The sequence below is a fragment of the Eptatretus burgeri genome, chromosome 6, assembly GCF_056783735.1.
Source record: "Eptatretus burgeri isolate ZD-2024b chromosome 6, Ebu_testis_v1, whole genome shotgun sequence".
NCBI lineage: Eukaryota > Metazoa > Chordata > Myxini > Myxiniformes > Myxinidae > Eptatretus > Eptatretus burgeri.
Window position 1 is genome coordinate 2,816,360 of NC_140966.1, and position 23,180 is coordinate 2,839,539.

The window sequence follows — 23,180 nt, forward strand, 5'->3', positions numbered from 1 at the left end:
TCCTTTCTTTGCTTGATAGTTACATGCATATCTGAAAAGAAATTCCAAATCAGTGTAGTAATGGATGGGATAATAATGCTCATCGCATACATTTCTTAATGTGGATTAAAGGTCACTTCTGACCCAGAATTTAACACCATATTCCGAAAACAAACAAAAAATAATAATTTCATGCATGGCAGAGGCCTTCATACTTGGTTCACAAGCAAGTACATTTGCACATTAATTTGCTGAAAACATCACAATCTTGTTCTTGATGCTAAGATATTTATGATTTTAAAATGTAACCCTCAACTTTCTGCAGATCAACATCAGCTGCAAAGCCCCCTTTTCAAAATTAAAGGGTGTCATCCTAGTAAAACATGATGTTATATTTAAAATATACAATCCAGAGTGATGCAGTATGGCTGCATGCAGTATAGAATGTTCCTAAAAAGAAATAAAGTTTGCAAAAATGGTTATTTTACCACATAAACGTGTGCTTTTGGTAAAATCAGTACATTTTGAGGAGGTTAAGGGTTCCAGGATTCAAAATCTTTTTTCATCAGGGCTTTGTAGTTAAAATGAAAAGGTATGACCTCACCTACAGCTCATTCAAATTTGGTGCTTTTATCATGAAGTGAACGATTTTTAGCTTGTGTACTCTACTACAAGTGAGTTGCGCCTTAAAACTCCTTAGATAATTGGGGGAGCTTAATTTTTAAGTTAAACCACTGATTCCAAACAGGTGAAGCCTATTACATTCATTTGGTAACCTTTCAAACAAATAAATTTGCTCCTGAACTGATTTAGGATTAATTAGGTAAAGGGTTTCAATACCTATACAACTTGTGGAGAAGCGGTCATTGGTGTAAAATTTCGCCTCGATCTGTTCAGCCATTTCAGAGAAGAAGATTTTTGAAGTTTTTTTTTGAAAAAACAATATGACTACCGAATCACGTGACCGATGACATCATCGAATTTCTTTTTGTGGACCATTTTATCCCAAGATGACCCTCAAACGTTTTTATACTGATTGGATGTAGCGTTCTACATATGCAATTATGATGTCATGAATAGGCACCTGTGACCTCATACAAACTAGCATAACCCACGCTCTGCGCGACATGTTGGGGTGGGTGTGTTTGAGAAAGGAACTGATGCAGAGTATCAGTAGTAATTTTACTTTAATGCAGTAAGTGGAGTACGATTTCACTGTTTCAGAACCATTTTATTTACTTTTTTTGTACCATGCACCTCATATGGTCTTTGAGATAATGTAAGCCGAATATCACGTTACTCGAGCACAGAACAAAGTCGAAGATAGCGCGACACGAAACCACAAACTCGGAAATAATATATAAGATGTCACGCTCATTCCCCATGAGGAGTACTTGCCATATGCCAAGTTTCAATTTTTTCCTTTGTACAGTTTCAGGGATACAAAGTTTCAGAGGTCCAAAGTTTTTCTGTTTTTTCAACATGGCGGCCACACTATGTGACCAATGACATCATAATTATCATTACAACAATCTACATGAATAGTCACACCAATGGTGAAAATTTTGTCTCAATCCACCAAGCATTTGTGGAGAAAAACACGAAAGTTCTGTGCTGATAGACAAAGAAACAAGAAGAAGACGTGCAGAGGATGATACTTGCAAAATCCAGAAAACAAATTTGACCTCAAAAATAATTGGTGATTGAATTAGTTGACCAACTATGGAACGCTTCTTCAAATTTCAAGTCAATCGGAAGAAAATTGACAATTTTAGAATCTTGGCCTATGTAGACCTTTTGGACTATGTGGACTTCCAAAATAATTGGTGGCTGAATTCAGCGACCTGAAATATAAATCCTCTTCAAATTTCAAGTCAATCGGATAAAAATTGAGGATTTTAGAAACACCGCCTTTGTTGTTGACCTTTGGCCTTTGTTGAGCTTTTGGTCCATGTTGACCTCAAAAATAATTATTTGGTTGAATTAATTGACCTGAAATATATAAATCCACTTCAGACATCAAGTCAATCAGATGAAAATTGAGGATTTTACAAATACCACCTTAGATGTTGACCTTTGGCCGATGTTGACCTTTTGACCTCAAAAACGATAGACTTCTTCCTTATGCCAAACTCTGCAATGTGGTGAAGTTTCGTGCAGATCAGTTGAAAATTGTGACCTGTAGGTGACAGACAGACAGACAGACACAGAATATCAAGATCAACTAACCAATATACGTACTTGAAAAATCTTCGCTTTTGCAAGTAACAAACAGACCCAAATGCACCCTCTCCTTCGGTGAGGCCTAAGTCACATTTGCTCTACGGCGAGGATACGGCGGCCGTACGCCTTCTGGATTGACAGAAACGTGCAGCGGCCGCAGAGTTTCTGCGGTGGCCTCAGGGTGGCCCTACGCCGTTTGGCTATCTTTTATAGGCCTTAGAGGTCGCCGTAGAATTATAACGCGGAGTTATTACTTTTTTCATTTCTACGTTCGCCGTAGCAATTCGACAAGCCGAAAAAAAAAACTGGTAAATAAATAAATAAATAAAAATGAACCCACTCGTTACCATCCGTATGGCCGCACATTCGCCTTAGGGCCCCCCTGCGGTCGCCTTGCGGGCACCTTGAGGCTACCTTGCATCTGCCTTGAAAATTCTATGGCCACCACAGGGCCCCCTTCAGGTCACCGTACAACATCAAATCAAAGACCGTATGGCAACCCCACATTTTCGGTCTCTGCAATTTCTAAATACCCCGTGCGGCTCCCCAAAAAATAAAAACATATGTGACTGCTACATTGTGTGAGCGTGGAAATACTGCGGCCGCCGTATAATTGCAAGTGGCCATAGATTTTGGAGACCCCACGGCCGCCGTGGCAAATGTGACTTAGGCCTGAAGGTAATAATTTGGAAAAGCATATCATTCTTAAAGAGCAGGTTGCGGGTCACCAAACATGTTCTGAAAATTTATCAATATGATTATATGTGCATTAAATAGTTCAATGCAAACTATTGTGGTTGCCTAATTATTGGGAAGATTAATGAAATTTAACTCCGAAGTTGTTATTTCTCGAGGCTGTTGAAAAAAAAACAGCCACGTGCCCATGTATGGATGGTGGCGTCACATTCTCCAAAACAATGCGGACGCTCACTCGCTCATTGAAGAAGTGTCCAGTTCAGCAGGCCGTTCTTTCACTTTTTTTTGAGCTTGCAACTGTCTATAATATCCTTTTATATTTTGAATTATTGTAGAGCAAAGTTATTTGGATATTTGTACATCATGCCTCGTATGTGTGTCGTCATGTTTTGCGAAAATGGCTGGAAAACGGGTAATCGCTCCCACCGATTCCCAAAGAAATCAAACATTCGCCAGCAGTGGATAAGATTTGTACAAACAAAACAGGCAAATTTTCCCCCAAAGAAAACGGGTAAAGAGGACCCTTTGGATAGACTTGTCATTTGTGGTGACCATTTCACAGCCGAGGATAATAAAGGCAACGCAATGAGTGAGCTCGGTTTCAAAACAACTGCTCAAGTGAGACTGAAGCGTGACGCTGTGCCCACCATTCAGCCTTCTCCTCCTCAGCTGGCTCCTGCTTCATCTTCTCACACTGTGTCACCTCTCAAGCGAAGAAACTCTCCTCAGCATACTGACAAGGTGGCTGGGAAGAAGCGACCATGTGCTGTGGATAAGCTCACATGTGCCAGGGTGAGTGCTGACAAATAGACAGTCTGATATGTTGCAAATTATATTTCAATTCAATTCCGATGGCACTGATATGTGTAATAGTTTGCACATGTTTCTTGAGCAGTTGGTGAGAGATTAATGTGGACCAGTGAGTGGTGTGGGTAAAGAGAGCCTTGTTGAGGACACAGAGGAGAACGCTCCTCACACACCCGACACAGGCCACTGTGCTGTGAGCACTCAGTGCTCCATCATAGTATAAATTCCCATCATCCTCCGACTCGTCCTCGGCAATATCGGAATGAAAACACTCAATTTCATCACCGCTGAAATCACTCTCTGATTCACATCTCGCCATTGTTCACATGCCGTTTCCGAATGTTCATGAAGTTTTCGAAGAACGTGACGTCATAGCATCTTTGGTAACTTCCGGACTGTTTTTCGATCACTGACAAAAGTTTTGACATAAAAGTTAATTTTAGCATATTTTGAGTTTCAAATGTAAGAAAATATATGCACAACGATTTTTAATGTGATTACAACCTTCGAATCACGCGGAGTCATCAGCGACCCAAAACCTGCTCTTTAAAGAAAGTTGGAGTAAATCCTTTCAAAAGAACCAAGCTAAGTTTTTCAATGACTATTCACTGTAATCTAATTGTCCAAGAGGGTCCAGAACTTTCAGACATTTGAAAACTTTGAAAGATAATTTGACACATATAGGATATAAATATTAATTTGAAATCCTTATGATTGCACGGATAGTGAGCAAAAATTCAACAAGACACAGCTTCCTCCCCAATATTAGTTTTATCGCATTATTAATGAGAGCCATCTAACGATTTCAAATATGGCAATAAGTGATTTTCAAAATGAAGTACGAATGCTAAATGAGGCCGTGTGTGTGTGTGTGTGTGTGTGTGTGTGTGTGTGTGTGTGTGTGTGTGTGTGTGTGTGTGTGTGTGTGTGTGTGTGTGTGTGTGTGTGTGTGTGTGTGTGTGTGTGTGTGTGTGTGTGTGTGTGTGTGTGTGTGTGTGTGTGTGTGTGTGTTCAGAGTGACTCACCTCTCACCGCCAGGCACTTTTAACCTGCCGTTGCTCATGCAAAATCTGTGATTCAAATCATCTTTTCAACATATTTTCAGCATTTAGAATTTACATAAAGGAATGACAATTTCAGGTTGGTTAACTATAATTGTTCTGTTCCCGAATGCAAATCGGACACACAGATATAGGAAATACGAGAAATATCTGTGGATGGGAGGAGTCGGATTTGTACCATTTCCTGTTAATACAATTAGCTACACACACACACACACACACACACACACACACACACACACACACACACACACACACACGAACAGATGCTTCTCCTTTCACCAATAGATCCAAAAATCTCGTATAATTTGCCTTGTGGAGACCCGGAACCAAGCAAAAGATATATATTGATAACGGCACTCACAGTCCAGACAACTCCCAATATCACCCCCTCCCCCAACCACTCCCCCTCCCTAACATGACTAATAGTAAATATTATCATTATAAACTTACTTTGTGCATGGACAAGCCCCAGATATAACTTTCCCATCGGCATTAAGAAGCACGAAGGTTTGGGTAAAACTCGCCCATCTACTAACCATCAGGTTTTTCACAGGCCCATATCATGAGTTTTTGCAGTATGGGTTACAAGACATCAACTTTTTGGACGAGTTGATCAGAAAGTTATCCAAACCTTTCGTTGTGCATAAGCATACCCCTTTCTAATAGGTATGTTTCCAAGTATTTTCAGCTTCTTTAAAAGCTTTGTGAGCTGTTTCAAGCTCCAATCCTTATCTGGCATATATGATGTATGTCCAGGCCACCCCAATAGACCTTTTTACTAGGGGGTTCTGCACATGGGCACTGAGCAATCTGGGCTGGAATATGTCACCTCGAAAGTCGCGTATTCTCTGTGGGTGAGTGGGTGTATGTGTGTACGTCTGAAAATCATAGAAAAAACACACCCCTGGACCAATCTCCATCAAATTTAGCAAACATGCTGGGGGTACCCTCCGTCAAGTCAGCAGACACAAAAAAATCCCATCTCCCTGACCCATAAGGGTGGAAAGCCGACTTGATTTTTCACCTGTACACGTCACAATGCAAGTTGTTGACTGACCCCTGCTGGAGACGGGGAGGATTGCAAACGTGACACAAAATATATTTGCCTGACCTCCCCCAAGATCACACAACCCCTTCCAGGCTACTCCTGGTTTCTAGTATCTCAAACGATGAATATTAACATGCACAAAAAGCATGGAAAGACTGACATAAGAGATCTCAGTGAATGTAATAACATTTGTCGACTTAAACCTTGGCATATGTCATAAAATCCACATGGGATATATGGGCTGATGATGACATCATCGGCAAAGTGGTATTCTAGCCATAATTAGTTGAATCTAAATCCTTATCCGAAAATCTGAAACTTCATATATCTTATTGATGACTTGATGTGAGAGAATAATTTAGCTTATGATGTTTTTGGTCACGTCGTCTGGTGGCCATATTGGATTGAAAATAAGAACTTAAAAAATCTTCTTCTCCAGAACCGATTAACTGATCGATGCGAAACTTCAGACGTATGATTTACTTGCTATGGGGAATATAGTGTGAATATTTTTTTCATTTTCATCTTCATTGATGCAATTTAGCCTTGATGTGCATAGAAGTGGTCGTTCAATATCTTAATAATCAATGTATAAAGCTACAGATAATGGCAATGTTTGTGACATAATAAGGTATATGGGCCATAATAGTAGCGTGTTCAGTTGACGATGGTATTTTATTTCAGAATGAGCACGTGAGGCAAGACTGTGTTCTATCAAGTGCTGTTCTAATTCAACAAAGCACGGAGTTCAACTCCTGTATGTCTTACATTTTATGGAGATTTTATCTTGTCAATATTATTGCACAACATGCACATCGCAAAGAGGGCTGACATGATAACCTCGAGTACACTGTTGAGGTATGCACACTTATTTTTCATTTTTTTTTGTATACCAAGTCGAGGCTCATGTAAGAGCTAATACACAAAAATGTATAACAAGGCAGGACACAAGAGGAGCGGGCGATGAAAGCGCAAAATAATTGGTAACAAAGACAATAGGATATCTGTGGAAGGGAGAGGGATTGGGTGGGGTACATGGGGTAAACAAGATGGAACTACAGGGACTTTCATGAAGGAAAACAGGGAATTTGAAGGAGGTGGGCTTGGGGTGGATTAACAGGGTAAGTAAAGATCAAGATTTTAAATTGGGGAAAACATGGGATGGTGGTGAATAGCTGTTTTGAAGGCCTGCATGGAGGATTGGGATTGAAGGGAATGTAGGAGTTCATTCAAAAGGCGGAAAAAGAGGAATGAAAGAGTGAAGGTGAGCAGTGATTCTTGATTTTGGCAGTTTCACCAGAAGGGGTTTTTTTTTGGCAGACCTTGAGTGCCTGAGGAAAGAGAGGTGGTCAGATCACAGACAGAGCAAGGGGGGGGCAAAGCCGGAGAGGAGACGGTAGAAGACAGAAAGATTATGAAGATATTTAACGACCACTTTCCTGTGAGTTGTCCAGCGTAAGTTTGAATCTTCGCCCATCTATAAACTCGCATCCTGGTGTTTTACAGCCAGGATGAGGCATCAATGTATGTCCTGTCCCTCAGAAGGATGTTAAAATGGATGTCCTATCTGTCAGCATTATTTTGTGGATGTTTAAGATCCCAGGGTGTCCTTCGTGAAGAGTAGGCAAGCTATCACTAACATCCCAGCCAAATTTCAAATGCCTGCACACTCAATCAAGTATCCTGCATCAGTGGTGACTCGTCCAGGATTGTAAGGCTTGTCAAGAAACTGCTTTGGCAGAACCGACGCTCTATATAGAGCATGGTGCATGATGATGATGGTGATAATGATGATGATGATCGACAAGGACCTTCCACTTAACGCCTGTTAATCTACAACCAAGAACAAAATGGCTTTCGTGTTATCAAAAATAAATATTCAGCAATGAAAATGTCTGGAGTATAGAAATGCTACTGCCAACATTTATGAATAAATCAAAGTAGTCTCACATATTGAAGGTCACAACCACTCACGGAGCACGCTCAGATGACCATGCCCAAAAGGGAGGCCACCACTCCCCGAGTTGTGGAACTGATTGTTGCCTGGATTCCAAGTGATTGGAATAAACAGATCAATTAACCAAATACCACTTCATTCACAACAAAAGATTACTCTAAACCTATCCATACCAAAAAACGTACACAAAAACAACAGTTCATAAAATACATCGGCACAATGTCTGAATTCTGAAACCAGCGCCACAAGCAGAGAATGCTTTGAGATGATGTATCACGAAGTGATCGACCTGACAGTGTCACACATAGTGGAGACACAGTACTTGCAACTAATTTGTAAATCAGAGGATAAAGAAGTACAACAGAAGAAGATGTTTTACCATCATTTGTCGTGCAATGGTGCTGAAAAACGGTTCTTTGTTTCACATAATGTAGAAAGGGTACCGGGATTGGTCGACAATATCAGCCTTGCTTTTGGGAATCACTCCCTCCTCACCACGGAGATCACCAGCACCATGAATGCCTGACAGCACCGAAAGTCATGCAGGAACAGCATGCCCCAAAGTGGTGAATATCCCTCATTGAGGCTGTGGCTCCAATGAATGCTAACCACAAAGCAGCCACGTATCAAAGGACTATCTCCTGAATTGATCAAAGCAATCCCAGTGAAGCAACCGCACCAATGTGTCTTCCTGATCTGCTTCTTCCGTCTCTCATCATTGTCATGATGTATACCTGGACCTCTGTCGCTCTTGCTTTGCTTTCCCTTGCACACACTTAGGTCATGTATTCCCTTGCACACACTTAGGACACTTAGGTAGAGCAGCTTAGTCTAGCTCTAGCCTCCAAAGAGGAAAGCCTATAGTTAACTCCAGGCCTCCAAAAGCCAACCTTCTTCAGGAAAGCCCAGGCAGATCTCTCCCATTGTCTGTTTTCACTGATTTTATTATCAACCTAAATCACCTTTCATGATTCTTTACCTCACCAGTGTTATAAATGCTCAAGGATTCTAGGAGAACAATATCCGTCCACTACTAAATTCGAAGTCCGATAACACCAATAATTACACCATGAACCATGAGAATTTTTCAAAGCCATGCATCACAACAAAATTGAGAAATTCTTGTCACTATGTTTTACATCCAATGAATGTGAAATTTTACTTTTCATTAGGTTTTTGGAAAATGAAGATTCATTCACAGGGTAATACAATTCAAAGGGCGGAGGAGCTCCTTGTGAGCCAACGGCCATCCATATCTAGTGCCCAACTGTGTCTGCGGTCGTCCTCCTGCAGTTGGGTTACTTTTTTATTAGGAGGTTAGTGGCAGGATTTGCACTCTGGCCACCGTAAAACTCTTCATTCCGCAAAACACACAAACGCAAAAAAATCTGAAAACCCACTCCGTGGGAGTACCTCCTGCGCAGTTTCCCTTCGCAGGGCAGCTCACCGGATGATGGAATTGAGGCAAAGCCTTCGGGACCCCCAATCTTTGATGATAGGAGGGAAACGACGGGGTAACATCCCTGGATCAGGTTGTGGGGAGCTGTTCAGGGAGCTGGGTCAGGTTGTGGGAGAGTGTGTCAGAGTGGTGCTGAGGTGTCGTCCACCAGACGGCGGTCTCCTTGGGTTAACCTGAGGTGGTCCCTTCGGGTGGGTGCCTGGAATGTCCTATCCCTAAGAGAGGATGATCACCTGTCTCTGTTATCATCTGAGCTCAAGCGTTTGGACATCGAGATTGCAGCTCTCTCTGAGGTTCAGAGACCAGATTGCGGTGAGATAATGGTGGGTGGTTACACCTACTATTGGTCTGCTCACTGTGATGGTTCCCATACCCAAGGAGTTGCTGTTGCTGTGTCGAATAAGCTGACCCCAATGATAATTGAGGTAACACCAGTCAACAAGCGTATTATGAGATTAAGGATTCGTCACTCCTTAGGTGTCATTTCCCTGGTCTCTGTTTATGCTCCGACTGAGGCGAGTGATCTCACCGTGAAGGATGCATTCTACGCCGCACTCGAGTCTGTGGTTGATCAGTGCCCCAAACGAGATATACTTCTAATCTTGGGGGATTTCAATGCATCGACTGGAACTGATAGGGATGGTTATGAGGTGTGTGTTGGTCCCCATGAGTCAGGAACTATGAACCAGAATAGCACTAAGTTCCTTGACTTTGCAAGAAGTCATGGACTTCGGGTGGCCAGTTCATGGTTTCAGCGCCCACAAGCTCATCGCTGGACTTGGTATTCCAACGCTGGCAATGTGGCAAAGGAGATTGACCATGTCCTCATTGACGGTCGTTGGAGGATGATCCAGAACTGCAGGGTCTACCGGAGTGCTCAGTTCCTCAATACTGACAACAGGCTTGTTGTAGCAACTCTAAAGCTGCATCTTAAATCCTGGAGAATGGTACCATCCCAGCCTAGGCTGGATGTTGGCAAGCTCAGGGATGAGAGAGTTGTCTTGTCTTGGAATCCGGTGTCCGGTGGAGGTGTTGGAACTCACCACAGGGCAAAGAAGAATTTTGTCTCTCAAGGGACACTGGATACCATTCACCAGAGACACAGAGCCAGGCTGAATGGCAGAGCTGAGCTGTTCAGGGAGCTGAGGCGTAAAACTGTACGTGCACTGAGGGTGGACAAGGAGGCCTATGTGCGAGGAATCTGTGAGGGGGTAGAGCATCACCTGTGGACAGGTGATTCTCGTCCCGCTTACAGGGGAATTCGCGCATTGCGTTAATCCAAGCCCATCCCTCGGAGCACTGCAGTTAGAGCAGAGAGTGGTAGGCTCTTGACAGAGGAGTCTGAAGTGAAGGCCCGCTGGGCCGGTTACTTTGAGCGGTTGTACCAGGCTGATCCCCCAACTGTCGAGTTGGACGTCAAGGGTGTTACAATCCCTGTTGCTGACCCTCGAATCAACTGTGGTCCACCTTCGCTTGTGGAAACACGGGCCACGGTGAACCATTTGAAACGGGGCAAAGCTCCAGGGATCTGTGGCATCCATGCTGAACTTCTCAAGGCTGGTGGAAATGCTGCACTCGTGTCGTTGCATGCAGTTTTGTGCTCTGCCTGGAACACAGGCATCATCCCAACTGATTTGAAGAGGGGCCTTGTTGTTCCTCTCTGGAAAAGGAAGGGTGATCGCCAAGACTGCAACAACTACCGAGGGGTGACGCTGCTCTCAGTGCCGAGCAATGTCTTTGCTCGGATAATTCTTGATAGGGTTCGCCACCATCTGCTTGAGCAACAGCGTCCAGAGCAGTCAGGCTTTACACCAAAGAGGTCAATGATTGACCGTATCCTTGCTCTTCGTGTCCTCACCGAATGCAGATGAGAGTTTCGGCAGGGGCTGCTTGCAGCCTATGTTGATCTCTGTAAAGCGTTCGATTCAGTGAATAGGGATGTCCTCTGGAGGATTCTTGGTCTTCGTGGGGTGCCACCAAAACTGATTGATCTGATGTCTGAACTCTACTCTGGTACTGAGAGTGCTGTGAAGTGTGGTGGTACCATCTCTGACTTATTTCCAGTTGTTACTGGAGTTCGTCAGGGATGTGTACTGGCCCCCACACTTTTCAGCATTGTATGGACTGGATTCTAGGGAGGATGTCAGAGAGATCAAGCTGCGGTGCATCGTTTGGGAATGTCAAGATCTCGGACCTTGATTTTGCAGATGATGCAGTCATCTTTGCGGAGACTTTAGATATCCTTTTGGGGGTCCTCGAGGTGCTGAATGAGGAGTCGGAGCCGCTGGGATTACGGGTTTCTTAGATCAAAACTAAGATCCAGGCTTTTCGGTGACATCTTGGATGCTGCTGTCCTGTCTGTGTCTGTTTGTGGTGAGGATGTTGAGGGCATGGAGAGATTCACTTACCTTCGCAGTGATATTCATGTCTCTGCTGGCTGTGAGTCAGAGGTCAATAAACGTCTGGGTCGGGCCTGGGGAGTCATGGATTCACTGGATCATGGGGTTTGGCGCTGCCGGTACCTTGCGGGAGGAGGAAAGTCCGAGTCTTCAGGTCCTTGGTACTTCCAGTCTTGCTCTATGGATGCGAGACTTGGACTCTGACCAAGGATCTGACACGGAGACTGAATTCCTTTGGTACCAGGTCTCTTCAGAGAATCCTTGGCTATCGCTGGTCAGATTTTGTGTCCAACGAGCGGTTGCTGAGAGAGACTCGGATGAGATTTGTTACCTGCATAGTCCGTGAGCGTCAGTTGTGGCTGTATGGACATGTGGCTCATTTTCCTGACGCTGATGCTGCTCACCAGATTCTCTCAGCGAGGGAGTCTCATGAGTGGAGGAGGCTAGTGGGCCGACCACATGCCTTATGGTTGCAGCAGGTTGACCATCATCTCAAGGAGATGGGGATGGGCCTGGCATCTGCCTGGGGGATGGCCAGACGGATGCCCCTGGAGTACTGGCGGAAAGTGGATGCAGCGACACGCTGTTCTGGCACATGCTCTCATACCTGACCTGACCTGACAATTCAAACTGCCAGTGCACTTACTTCTGCCAGGCTGAACAGGCGACGTCCCTCTGATAGGCCGGATCTGCGCCAGCACCTTAACCAAAATCTAATTGGCTTGTTCTTGTTACCGACGCAGCTCATCCACCAAGTCTTGTCATAACCCATCCACAAGTTTGAAATACTGTTCTAATATATGGTTTTTGGCCCGATCTCTCAATTGTGAAGAATTCTCGGATCCAGATCCGGATCTTCACCAAAATCAAACCAATTCGTCCTTATCACACACCTAACCTGTCGACCAGGTTTTGTCAGAATTCGTCCATAACTTTTTGAGATATCCTGCTCACAAATAGACAAATAGGGGTGAATACGTAACCTCCATCCACCTTCGGTGGCAATGGTGGCAGTGGTGGCTAAGTTGATGATGCGCCATCACAATTCCCCACGTTTCTCACCGAAAGAAAAGTTAAAAGATGACAAACAGTTTCACCAGGAATGACGCAATATCAAATTTTGAATTAAAAAAATCTTTTGTTTTGACCCCTGTGACCCGAAATCCCCACCTTCTGGGGCATGAACTGGAAGTCAAATCCAAAAAATTGTTACTTAGTTCATACGATCCCCAATGTTGATTTCATACACAAAGCTTTGTTTCGAAATATGCCTGTCATTGCATTTTTTTTTTTCGTATTTGACATTTTTACCCTACCCCAGGGCCCCAGGGAGCTGGGGCAAAATATGATAAAGCTCTCACACCTTTTGCCATGTCAAATCCCACTCGGCCATTAAATTAATACCAGGTGGGGTTGACAGGCTGTCATCCTTCCGTAGTCAGCAAAATGAGTACCAGCTTGCTGGGATGATTGAGCCATTCGAGTATCCTACGTCGGAGTGGCGACCCGTCCAGGATTGTGCCCAATAGCCCAGGAGACTGCTTCGGCAGCACCGACACTGTACAGAGTATGGTCACAATGGATGGATGGTGATCATAACGACCAATCCGGTGAATTTCTGCCCAACCATTTAAGAGGAGATAGCATGGTGGATGGACAGACAGATGGAGCCAATTACAATATCCCCACCCTTTTATTTATTTATTTTAAAGCGTGGGGATAATGATCACACTGGTAAAATATGTATATTGATTTCAAAATAGGTAAGAAAAAGGAAGCAAAGAGCTCTTTCTGCAAGTTGATGAACAATTTAGTATTTGGAAAGATCCTGGAGAAATCTAAGAATAGGGGTTGATTAAACGTAATGTTGAATGTAAGCGTAATGTCGAATCACAACTAATTAATTAATTGATTAATTAGTCCAACAAGAGCCAAACTTTATTTTCAGAAAACTTCATAAGAATTCCTACAAATAAAGGAAAGATAAAATTTACAAAGTCAGTCTACCTGAGTTAACAATCATTTATTTAACACAACGATGTATGATAAAATCGGTTAATAACCTAAAGAAGTCGCAATGATAAGAGATTCAAATCAAACACTGGAAATCAATGTTTGCTTGGAATGAGACATCGCGCCGATCACCAAATCGGCTTCAGCTGGCAAATGCCTGGTTTAAAATAGCCGTTATTTGTGTGTACTATGTCAGGGGGAAGATTGTTGGTGAATGACCAATGACGAATGATGTTGAGAGGCATGTAACCATTGCTGCTCATTGGATTTGGTGATCGGCGTAACAACGCATTCCGAGCAAACATTGATTTCCAGTACTGTATTTGATTTGAATCTCTTATCATAACGTCCTCCTGGATGAATCATAATTGTCATCTCAAGAAATAGTACAATGAATGACAAATGCACAATGTGCATGAATAGAGATAGTGTTGCGGATATCAAAACCAAGAACATTTGCAAAGAGGTAGAGTAAGATAAAGACAAGTATGAGACTTTGGATTATCAGAGAGAACACCATTTGCATCATCAAATTATGAATATGGGATTTGTAAGTGAATTGAATATTTCAAATTTTATCAATACACTTTTACTCTGATTAAATTTTATAATCTTTAATTAAAATTCGAATGGAAATGTCATGCCCGAAAGATTTGCTCTCGGGTCAAAGATATACTTCATAGTAGACTTATTATCGCAGAAGAAAGGAAAGAAAGCAAATGTTTAGCTTCAATTTCTCCATTTAAAAAAAAACTATGCAATGTGGAAGAGAATGCTGTCAAACATTGAAGAAAAAAATCATTTACAGAAGAGCCATTTGCGTTTGCATCAGCCTTATTGAATTCCATTTTGCACACCAGAATCTGTAAGCTTCATTTATGAGGTTCTTAGTAGTCCTATCTCTTGCCAGGGGTGTAACGTACCCCCCCACCCCCCAGAACTTAGTGAGACTAACTTTTTTAGGAGCTCTAAAGTGTCCCAAAAAACGTTTTTGATTGTTAACATTGAAACAAATTGAGAACTTTCACTGTTTTGGCTCCTTTTCAAAATGGCTGCCAGAGACCTTGTGTTACCACCATGGAGCTGCAACATAAGTGTGGTTCCAAAATACACCAGCTTTTAATGTTTAAAACGATATAATTGCAAAGTCAAAATAAAAACAAAGACAAACATGGTTTTACATCTTTCTTATTATTAGTAAGACACATCTTTATGGCAAGGAATTACCGAAGAAGGGAACTATATCAGTTGCAAGATCTCTGATTCCAAGGAATCTGTGTGCTGTTGACAAGACAATGGAAGAGACATTCATGAAGTTTGCAAAATCAGAGGTGGTGCTGGTGGGGCAGGGCAATCTGATATCTTACAGAACTACGGCACTTACCAGCGATGGATACGTACTGCATCGGGACGTTCTAAGTTATATGAAGCTACCTTAGAGATGGCTTGGATTATAGGTGATGATGATAACGGGAGGCACAGAGAGCGAGATGAGGCTGAAATTCGTCGTACCGAAGAAGCTATCCAGTGAACAATGAACGCTATCAAAGGATGAATGAACCCATTCCACCTGACAGACAAGGACAAGCTCTACAATATTTATTCTGGTATGTTCATTTCTCCTGAAGTTGAGAAAGACGTTCTGAGAGTGGATGAGGCTGAAATTCGTCGTACCGAAGAAGCTATCCAGTGAATAATGAACGCTATCAAAGGATGAATGAACCCATTCCACCTGACAGACAAGGACAAGCTCTACAATATTTATTCTGGTATGTTCATTTCTCCTGAAGTTGAGAAAGACGTTCTGAGAGTGGATGAGGCTGGAAAAGGTACAAAGGTGGCTTTCATTCATGAACTAATTGACAAGCCTGATAGCATTGAGCATAAAGATTTATTTGACAAGATTCCAAAGATGAAGCTGCAAAGAATGAAAAAAACAAAACAAATAAGTATGTTAAACTGACATAATGCAAGGGAACGCTATCAAGTACCAGGAAGAAAGTGATGTAGCCTTTGCGGTGTTGAAGTCTCAATTACTGGATCAACCAATCTCCCTTGAAGAGCTCATGCCTGACTCAGTCACCATGATCCCTCATGCCCTCGGTACATCAGATGGCTTCTTATTCAGAACAAATAGAGCAACTCTTGTACACTACCTCTCGGATGATGAAACTTTCACTTGGTTACCAAACAACCCCGAGATGCTCTTCATCAAAGATAGCAATGCTCTTACATGTACTGGCGGTTGTTCCTCTGACGTTCAAGTACGTTGTGCTGAAATTGCTGGATAAAATCAGCAACAAACGCCGTGTGATTTTCTCAACAGATATGTATCTAAAAACAGTCTTATGAGTCATGAAAGGCTTCATTGTTGCTGCAATGAGAAATTACTTCTGGAAGGCACTCAAAGTCAGCGGACTTCAAAGTCTTCCTGCAGAATGATGAGAATAAAGCTTAGTTTTTTTCGACTGCTGGTGCAAATCTGGAATTGCTTAGAAGTTACTAGTGACCAAGTCAAATCTCTCAGCAATCTATTGCACTCATTGTTGATGGCAAGGCATTCAAATAACGACTGTCAAGCATACAGGACAGATGGAGGAGACAGCATTCAAATAATCTCTTGAAGAGACTGACTGCAGAACAGTCATCTGCCTATTTGATGTCAAATGCAACGGGTTTCAATTTTGCTGTGGTTGAAGTCCTGAGAGTGACCTCTTCTTTATCACTGTACACTATGCTAAAAGGTTGGAGCCTCTGATTGTGCTGCTTGATACAGGTGTTGGTGAGCACATGTGTGTAATCAACATTACAGAGCTGGCTAAGGATCTCGGTCCTGTGTACTGCAAAGTCCTCCTCGGGATCTTCAGTGCCGATAGAAAGTCTACACTCACTTTCCCAATTGTCACCTTTTGTTGCCTTTTAGCCTGGAATTACATTGCATTAAATTCGACTTTTTCCACCTTTATTTACACATCGTAACCAACACCTTCCAAGTGAAAAACAAATTTCAGAAAATTAATTAAAAATACAAAACTAGAATATCTTGGTTGAATAAGTGTCCACGCCACCGAGTTAATACTTGGTGGAAGCACTTTTGACAGCAATTACAACTGTGATTCTGTTGGGATAGGTCTCTCCCAACTTTGCACACCTTGATTGGGGTAAACTTCCATCCCAATTTCAGCTTTCTTGCAGAGGGCAGCAGTTTTTCCTTTTGGATTTTTCTGTATTTTGCTCCATCCATTTTCCCTTCTATCCTGACAAGTGCCCCAGTCCCTGCTGATGAGAAACATCCCCCAAACATGATGCTGCCATCACCACGCTCCACAGTTGGGATGGTGTTCTTTTGGTGATGTGCTGTGTTGGGTTTGCGCTAAAAGTAACGTTTTTGCATTGAAGCCAAAAAGTTCCATCTTGGTTTCATCAGACCACAAACCTTTTTTACACATGACTTCAGAATCTTAGGAGTGGATTATTTGTATACCTCAAATCTGACTCAAAGTGGGCTTTTTTGAGTAATGTCTTCCTTCTTGCTACCCAGTACAGGCCAGACTTTGGGAGTGCTTGGAATATTGTCACATGCACACAGTGCCCAGTCTTTGTCATAAAGGCCTGTAGCTCTTTCAAATTTGCCAGTTGCCTCTTGGAGGCCTCTTTGATCAGTCTCCACCTTGCTTGGTCATCCAGTTTGGAGGGATGGCCAGATCTAGGCAGGGTTTTGGTGGTACCATATGCCTTCCACTTCTTAATAATTGTCTTGAGTGTGCTGAAAGGGATATTAAAGGCTTTTGAAATATTTTATACCCATCCCCTCATCTGTGCCTTTCCACAACTTTATCCTGGTGGTCTTTTAAAGCTCCTTGGTGCTTATGGTTGACTCTTTGCTGTGAAATGCACTACCCAGCAGAAGAAACTTTCAGGAACAGCTGATTTTATTCTGAAATAATCATAATCACTATACATAATTTAACAGAGGTAGAGGCCAATTAACTTGGTGTGTGATTTTGAAGGTGATGAGTTACAGCTGTGCTAATTTACAATTGCTATTAAAAGGGGGTGGACACATCCAACCGAGATATTCTAGTTTTGTATTTTTAAAAAAATAAATAAATAATTATTTTTAAAATTTTAAAATTTACGATGTGAAAATAATGGTAGAAAAGGCTGATTTGATGCAATTTAATTCCAGGCTATAAGGCAACTGAAGGTGAAAATTTTGAAAGGGGGTGTAGACTTTCTATAAACATTGAATCGTGTATCCTGGAGAAGATTGCAATAGTGCATGCTTTATAGAGGGAAGGGGAAAGTGAATCCAGTGAGGAAATTGTAAAAGAAGCCGCGATATCAAGAAGTCTTCATGTTGCTGGGTGGGACGTGGACTGTTGACAAGACATTGGTGGATGAACTGGAGGCCATCACATGGGTCATGTATGGATACGCAAGGTGAGAACAAAGGTTATATATTGTAAATGCAGCTTTAATGAATGTGCATTGCATTACAAAAGTTAAATACAGTAGCTCCAATTAATCACATAAATGGAATTTTAACTGCTTATTTGCTTAAAACGTTTAATTACCAATACCTGTTGCCTGGAAAAGGGGAAAAGAGAATAAAATGGGAATTTCCTCCATATGGTTTTTGCAGTCTTGCAATACTTAGCAAGTGTGAAACTTGTGATACAACTTCTTCTTACTTTTCATGTGCAGCCTGTGGCTGCTGGTTGCATCATTAGTTGAGAGCACAGCTATGCCACTGATGCAATGCCCATATTACCAGTACACTGGTGCTCATTTTGTCAACCTCAGAAGGATGACAGGCTGAATGAACCCCACCTCGTGTTAATTCAACAGCCAACAGGGGCTCAAACTCAGGACCGTAAAATCCCCAGGCCAGTCACCATAACTGCTAAGTCAACACCAGGCTTGTGATATAATGGAGGGTTCTGAACCTTCAATCGTTATACCCTCTCGCACCACCACCAGGAGCGAGCTACATGGTACACATTTAGGAAGAGAATTTGCATCACCGCCACCTTAAGCACTCAAGCAAGCACTCCAACGGAATGGTTGATATGGAACGGCTGGCTCGACAAGCGATAACAAGCTGATTGGTAATGGGACACACTCCAGGTGGGGGTGGGGGTGGGGAGGGGGGCAATGAAGTCACTACAACCTTTGCCTTTGCCTTATTATCTGTAGTCCCCTTTGCAAGTTTAGTTGGTTGAGATTGCATAAGCAACGACCAAATTCATCGACATCAGACAGATGGATGCCAGATTGTGTATATTGTGACGACAGATTGACAAAGCTCACTGGGTCCCCACTGGGCTACTATTGAGTTTTGCATGGAGCCCCCAAATGATTAATGCTGCCTCTGAGCATGAGTCAATGATATTTCCCATTGAGAGTGGAATTGGGCAAGAAAGGATATTGGTTCAGGTGGCATGGCTTTTGTAAGAAGTCAATTAAGATCCCCCTTTGATAATGAAAGGTTGTGCTTAGCACTTCTGCGGGGGGGGGGGGGGGCTTTTAAACCAAAGGTCAGCTGCAGCAGTAAAACAGCAGGATGGGGTGTGGTATAGCAAATACAAGGATGGTGACATCAATACATACACAGCCACGGTAAAATCCTTCCTTAATTATAGAATGATTTAAAAAAAAAAGTATGCTATATCAGGATCATGCGAAGTGTGCATTATAGCTGTTCTGCAGTGCCATCGCATGGGGTGACCTAGAAAGGTGGGGTAATTTGGAACGATTGTAATGACTTTTCCTTGCAGGTCTGAATGAAAACCATTACATATATCATATGCAGTGGATACCCACCTGTATTGGTTTTCTATTAACACCTGCGAAGACAAAAATCAGAGAATCAATACAACAAAGGACACAAGTGCTGAAAGTCACCTCACCGTTGAAAGTCACCTCATTTTATGCTATAAGCTTGTACTATCTTATTCAGCTCAATGGATGGCAATGATCATTTACTAGAACATAATTAGCAGCTGCAATGTGTTGTTTGGTTGGCAGGAGACCCGAGATGTACGAACACTCGCCTCTGAGCTTCCGTGCCTGGATTTGAATCTCAGCCCAGCTTTAAACTGTCATCTTGCTGAATCAGCATGGTGAGGCATCAATCAATGTGTCCCTCGGATGGGCAATCATCTGCGTGCTCCGTCTGCCAGCACGAGATGGTGGACGTTAAAGATCCTACGGGCGGCCTCGAAGAGTAAGTATATGAATTATCGCCAGCACCATGGGTAAATATCAAAATCCTGTCCATTCAGCTAGTCGAGTATCCTGTGTCAGAGTGGAGACCCATCCAGCATTGTAATCTTAGCCAATAAACTGTTTCCACGGGACCGATGCTCTGTGTATAGAGCAGGATGAATAACAATAATGTGAGACAGTAACCTGAACGGGTTCTTTTCAATTTACTGTACCCTGCAGTAACCAGATGGACGATGCAATTTTACTGTTATATGTGCTAATAATAATAATACAGCGGATTCAATGTTTTGCCGAGCACGGCTGAAAAGATGTGAATTTGGAATTATCAATACTTTTTGTACCATTGTGTCCAATGATTATTTAAACATGGACTGGAAATAATGTAAGTAACCAAATACAAACTAGAAAGCATCTGAAAATGCAAAGCCCGTCGGCCTCCGCTTTTCATTCAGACTTCTTCGTCTTCTGTATGCGAAACATGACAAAAACAGCGAAAAACAAGAAAAGAGCAATCAGAGATTGCAGACCCTCGCCAGGACTTTTGTGTGTTGTTTGTGAGCTGTTGTGTTACATCATTAATGATAGACATAATTGGAACTGCCACTTTAGAACCAGTGTGACCACTCCTTGGCTTTTTTCACAAGAACTTGGCTCTTTGTTGTTCACCTTGGCGTCTTGGTTTTCTGTAGGTTTTCTTGGCATATAGGTTTTCTAGCATCATCGCTTTTCTGAAACCTTGTGAATTCTTTGCTTTTTTCATTCGGTCACCTTGGCATTTATGAAAATGAGGAGGGGTCACATGTTTAGAACTGCGAGCAGTAATGATCGGGTACCAAGACATCCTGCTTTGATGCAACCACACTTTGATCGGACACCTGACCCTGACCCATGATGTTTATTATTGCTCAATTGTATTCAAAATGGGATTCAAATAAATTAAATTCAAATATAATGGAAGACTAAACAGGCACAGTCCTGCATTGGAGTCATCAGAAGAAACCTAAACAAGCAAAAAGCAAAGATAAAGTTATCAAGAGGAACCTGGATAAGATTTGGGTTTCAGCTGCGACTCCTCTACCCTCAATCCATCCAGGCACAGCCAAGTGAGACATTCAAAATACCAAAGTTAAAAAGAACCGATCAAAAAATTAAATAATTCTGCTTGCCAGACCATGTGTCCAATCAGGTTGAAATTTAAAATACTTATTTCCCTCTGTCAGGTCAGGTTCGATCTGTGACCTGCTACAGGTACCATGTAAACCTGTACTAACCTGTTCCATGGTCGGGTTGTCGGCGACTAAACTGTCTCCCCCACCAGGTTTCTGGTGAGGAGGGTGTTTGGATATGGACACCCAGCAGGATTAAAAACAAAACCTGTCAAAGGGCAGAGGAGCTACTTGTGAGCCAACGGCCATCCATATATAGTGCCCAACTGTGTCTGCGGACGTCCTCCTGCAGTTGGGTCACTTCTTATTAGGAGGTTGGTGGCAGGATTTGCACTCCGGCCACCGTAAAACCCTTCATTCCGCAAAACGCAAAAACGCAAAAAAATCTGAAAACCCACTCCGTGGGAGTACCTCCTGTGCAGCTTCCCTTCGCAGGGCAGCTCACCGGATGACGGGATTGGGGCAAAGCCTTCGGGACCCCCAATCTTTGATAGGAGGGAAACCACGGGGTAACATCCCTGGGTCAGATTGCGGGAGAGTGTGTCGGAGTGGTGCTGAGGTGTCGTCCACCAGACGGCGGTCTCCTTGGGTTAACCTGAGGCGGTCCCTTCGGGTGGGTGCCTGGAATGTCCTATCCCGAAGAGAGGATGATCACCTGTCTCTGTTATCATCTGAGCTCAAGCGTTTGGACATCGGGATTGCAGCTCTCTCTGAGGTTCGGAGACCGGATTGCGGCGAGATAATGGTGGGTGGTTACACCTACTATTGGTCTGGTCGCTCTGATGGTTACCATACCCAAGGAGTTGCTGTAGCTGTGTCCAATAAGCTGACCCCAATGATAATTGAGGTATCACCGGTCAACGAGCGTATTATGAGATTAAGGATTCGTCACTCCTTAGGTGTCATTTCCCTGGTCTCTGTTTATGCTCCGACTGAGGCAAGTGATCTCACCGTGAAGGATGCATTCTACGCCACACTCGAGTCTGTGGTTGATCAGTGCCCCAGACGAGATACACTTCTAGTCTTGGGGGATTTCAATGCATCGACTGGAACTGATAGGGACGGTTATGAGGTGTGTGTTGGTCCCCATGGGTCAGGAACTATGAACCAGAATAGCACTAAGTTCCTTGACTTTGCAAGAAGTCATGGACTTAGGGTGGCTGGTTCATGGTTTCAGCGCCCACAAGCTCATCGCTGGACTTGGTATTCCAACGCTGGCGGTGTGGCAAAGGAGATTGACCATGTCCTCATTGACGGTTGTTGGAGGATGATCCAGAACTGCAGGGTCTACCGGAGTGCTCAGTTCCTCAATACTGACCACAGGCTTGTTGTAGCAACTCTAAAGCTGCACTTTAAATCCTGGAGAATGGTACCATCCCAGCTGAGACTGGATGTTGCCAAGCTCAGGGATGAGAGAGTAGCTGAGGAGTTTGCGAACAGGCTGAGTGGACACTTGGGGGGTCTGGGTGCTTTGGGGGGTCCTGAAGAGTTGTGGAGCGCCTTCAAGACCACCGTCCTTGATGTTGCCGGTGGATGCCTTGGAGCTCACCGCAGGGCAAAGAAGAATTTTGTCTCTCAAGGGACACTGGATACCATTGACCAGAGTCGCAGGGCCAGGCTGAATGGCAGAGCTGAGCTGTTCAGGGAGCTGAGGCGTAAAACTGTACGTGCACTGAGGGTGGACAAGGAGGCCTATGTGCGAGGAATCTGTGAGGGGGTAGAGCATCACCTGTGGACAGGTGATTCTCGTCCCGCTTACAGGGGAATTCGCGCATTACGTTCATCCAAGCCCATCCCTCGGAGCACTACAGTTCGAGCAGAGAGTGGTAGGCTCTTGACAGAGGAGTCTGAAGTGAAGGCCCGCTGGGCCGGTTACTTTGAGCGGTTGTACCAGGCTGATCCCCCAACTGTCGAGTTGGACGTCAAGGGTGTTACAATCCCTGTTGCTGACCCTCGAATCAACTGTGGTCCACCTACGCTTGTGGAAACACGGGCTGCGGTGAACCAGTTGAAACGGGGCAAAGCTCCAGGGATCTGTGGCATCCATGCCGAACTTCTCAAGGCTGGTGGAAATGCTGCACTCATGTCGTTGCATGCAGTTGTGTGCTCTGCCTGGAACACAGGCATCATCCCAACTG

At 43.4% G+C, this 23,180-nt stretch overlaps 1 long non-coding RNA gene across 2 annotated transcripts in view; it reads right to left on the minus strand.

Moving 5' to 3' along the window:
* Positions 1-23,180, minus strand: part of LOC147024128 (uncharacterized) — a 76,599-nt gene that overhangs the window by 21,131 nt on the left and 32,288 nt on the right. Inside the window, exon 3 of one of the 2 annotated variants that reach the window (XR_015058884.1) lies at positions 2,041-2,158. This is a non-coding gene — a long non-coding RNA (uncharacterized LOC147024128). Of the gene's footprint in view, positions 1-1,189; positions 2,159-23,180 lie in introns of those variants that run through there. The other variant, XR_015058883.1, reaches the window with a different exon arrangement.